This window comes from Piliocolobus tephrosceles, chromosome 1 (genome assembly GCF_002776525.5).
Source record: "Piliocolobus tephrosceles isolate RC106 chromosome 1, ASM277652v3, whole genome shotgun sequence".
NCBI classification, from domain to species: Eukaryota; Metazoa; Chordata; class Mammalia; order Primates; family Cercopithecidae; genus Piliocolobus; species Piliocolobus tephrosceles.
In genome coordinates, this window is record NC_045434.1 from 149,685,798 (window position 1) to 149,690,022 (window position 4,225).

A 4,225-nucleotide genomic window follows, 5' to 3' on the forward strand; every position below is an offset into this window, starting at 1 on the left:
TTTAGCTCTTAATTTAGTTGTTTGTGTCAATTTTTAAATGGGTGGGGAGGTACGGTATTCCTCCTGGGGTGTAACTAAACAAATATTGTCCAAATACACCTTGCTCCACATCCAGAGAGTGAGCCTGGATTATTTGAGTGAGACAGTTCTTGCCAATCCCATTTGCTGAACAGGATTTCTTTCTCATTTTCCCAGGCCACTGCTGGAAATCCTGTCACATGTGAATATAAATTTCAGTTGTCTGTGGGTTAGTTCGGAAAATACAATATCTTTCCTTCATGCAAAGCATGATTACATCCAAGATCTACTACAAAAATAAACTTTTATAATGTAACCCATATATAAGCATGAGACTAGTTGTGTGTTCCATGAAAGCCTCCATAATGAGGATTGTCCTGCTTTATAGAATTTCATATCTCCATTTTGAGAAAACAAATACCATGTGTCCAATGAATTATTAATAGAAATTATACTATAAGTCAAGATGTAAGTTACCTTAAAGTGACATATATTAAATAATTTTTATATTTCATGTATTTAGCAAGTTAAGAATGTTATCTCTATTTAGCTTAAGCTCTATTATACATGATCATCAATTTTTTCCTTCCTATTCTGTTAATTTAATTGGTAAATAAAAAGAGTTTGCAGAGATTATTTTAATTGGTATGTTTTCATATCACACATAAGCTTTATAAGTGAATAAGCAAATATAGGTGCCTTGTGTCATAATAAATTATTGGTTAAATATAGCTTCCACAGTTATACAAAAACAGTATTGGTATAAGTTACAAAAATAGAGAAGTTGGACAGTTCTGTCTAGAAAGGAAAGATTATTTCAGTTCTCCACATATTTAACTTTTTATTTTTCATACCAATCATGATGAAACCAGCTCATAAAACAATGTTGCCCAGTTTTTATCATGAGTGTTTATTTTAAAAGGTTGACTTTGACTTTGATGTCTAATAGCACGCATCTAATTATCTTTGAAATAAATTTCTTCTTATTAGCTAATGTATTTAAAATTAGTAAAAATATGTTTATAACTACCACCATTTGGGAATTGTCAAGACAGTATTTACTGAAAGGCTCTGAAATTCCTTACTGAAATAAAAGATAAAAAATTGTTTTTCATTACAAATGCCTTGCTGGTTCTTTTCCTGGCATAGCCCATGAAAGGAACTAGAATTATTTAAGCCTTTTGAGTAAGTGTTTCACATTTTCATACTTGGTGCAGATTTATCTGACATAAGTATGCAAAATAAGTTAAATGGAAGAGAATCTGGAATCATAAAGATAAATATAAGTATATGCAGGATAAAGTTAGTGTTGGAAATAATGAGGATCTCAAAACTAGATTCCAAACAGCAAAATTATGTATTATATATAAATTATATATGATTATATACAATATAATAAAATATATATAAACATTGGTAAATGAAAATATACATGTAAATTCAAATGATCGTATTTGAATAGAAAGTAAAACTAGAAGATTAATATTTGATTTTTGTTGTTGGTACATTACAAAAATAGAGAAGTTGAAGATAGTTCTGTTTTAAAAAAATGATCTGGCCGGGCGCGGTGGCTCAAGCCTGTAATCCCAGCACTTTAGGAGGCCGAGACGGGCGGATCACGAGGTCAGGAGATCGAGACCATCCTGGCTAACACGGTGAAACCCCGTCTCTACTAAAAAAATACGAAAAACTAGCCGGGCGAGGTGGCGGGCGCCTGTAGTCCCAGCTCCTCAGGAGGCTGAGGCAGGAGAATGGCGGGAACCCGGGAGGCGGAGCTCGCAGTGAGCTGAGAACCGGCCACTGCACTCCAGCCTGGGCGACAGAGCGAGACTCCGTCTCAAAAAAAAAAAAATAAAAATAAAAATAAAATAAAAATAAAAAAATAAAAAAAATAAAAAAAGATCAATTTAACTTTTGTTATATGTTATGTTAACATATAACATAAAGTTAACATATTTAACTTCTCATTTTTCAGTGGTATAACATCCATGATTTAAATTCACAAATGTTTGTGTGCTAAGTGCTAGAAATTCAAAATTAATAAGATGATACCCAACTAAAAATTCTCAATAGATAAGAAAATTGTTGTAGAAATATAATATGCTTGAACGTTTGAGATCTGAAAATAAAAAAGAAATATAGCCTCATCAAATGAGAAACAAATAAAGATAATAGGAAAGTTTCAATAAAACACTAAAATGCAGAAGACAAATAGTAAGAATAGAAATAGAATGAAGATAAGTGCTTTGGCAAAGTAGAGGCTCCACAACTTAATGTTAGTGTAATCACTCTGTGCATGAATAAATAAATTAAATGAGATAATAAAGAAATGGTATTGAGATTCAAACTAAGTAGTTCACTAAAGTATTCAGCACAGTGTCCAGAAAACAGACTCTTAGAAATTATTAGTTACTTTTACAGAGGTTAATTACAGAAAAGTGAGAAAGAAAATGTCAAGTCAGATGTTAGCACCCATTTTAAAAAATCTTAAAATACTCAAATAAAATTGCCAAAGACTCAAATGGTTTATAGGAAACTTGCAGAGGCATAAAAGTATTTCATAGTGTGTCATAAGACTGTGAAATAGATTAGTTTAATATACAGAGTAAAATAGTCAGCAACATATAATGTTAAATCAGATAACTGCTATGGTTTTATAATCTCAGTAACAATAAAAACATGGAGAGAGAGAGAACTCAGTCATCAAATCCAAGATTCATCATGAAGTGTTTCTATACTATAGCATTAGTGCTAAGATCTTGGCTCTGTGGCCAAATTATCTGGCTTTGACATTTTGGACAAGTTATTTAATCTCTTTGTGCTTTAATTTTTTCTTCTATTAAGTGAAGATAATAATGTCAATTTTCTTGCAAAGTCGTGCATAATGTATGAATTCATACATATAAACACATAGAAAAGTACATGGCCTATAGTAAGTTTTTCCAAAAGAATGAAAGCTTTAACTATTGCCTGTTGTGCATACTACATGTTTCCTAATGTACATTTTAAGTTAGCATTTTCCATTCTAATTCTAATGATATTAATGTTCAAAGTATAAGTAATAAATGTTCACACATAGTCCTTCCAATTTAGAGCTTATACAGAAAACATTAGTTTCCAATTCCTCCTCCACAACTCCACCCACAATGACTCAATAGTCTAAATATGCTCATTATTTTTCCCACCATTAGGACAAAGTTTCTCCCTGGATCATGGAAATTCCCTTTTGTCTCCTACATCTTTTCTATCAAATTCTATTTTCAGAATACTTAAAAAGAAATCCAGCTGAGCTATATTAATAACTTAAGCGTTTATGTTGCATTAAGACTTGAAAGTTATATTGAGGTTTCTTCATTTTCTATTATTTGGAAAGAAAAAGTCATCAATCATTATTCCTGTTTTATCAATTTAAAAACAAAACACATCAGGAGAAAACAAGCAATCACTCTATATATAAACTGGGTTAAATGATAAGTTACTTGACAGATGTCAACAGGTTAAAATTTAAAAATAGTGTGTTAGTCTTCTTCACAGTCCTATTTTGCCATTTATAACTGATAGGTATCACATATCAAATGGACACATATCAAATGCCCTTTCTTAACACAAAAGATACATTTCATCCAAAATAGTCAGAAACTGACAACATGACATAGCTTGACATAATTTACATATTTTCACATTGTGTTACTCTTGGTTATTTATCATATCCTACCATATATGTTTCCTGTTTATCTCTTAATGTTAGCTCATAAAATTATGGTTTATGTCTATAGGTTATAACAATATCTTCACCCTGCCAAAGTTAGGTAAATATTTGTTGAATGAAGCAAGTAATAGTATGCTTACATTCGTACAGGCTGACAATTTACACACTAAAGTGTGTGTTCATTGAAGGTAGGAACCACATATTTTATTTCTGTATCCTTGGCAACTCACAGGCTGTTTGAAGCACAACAGGTGTATAATAAATACTTTTTGCAGAATAATTAAGTACTTTAATGAAATAAAACACAGAATCTTTTGAAAGTGGTCATGGAAGATGAAGTTCAATAGACAGATGGGTAAAATTTGGAGAGATATTTTAAATGCCAAGGATTATAAATTTAAAATTTTAGATTTTAATTAATATTGCAGTTATGGCATCTAATGGATATATCATGAAACAACCTTTATGAACTTTACATTTGTCACCTGGGTAAGGTAG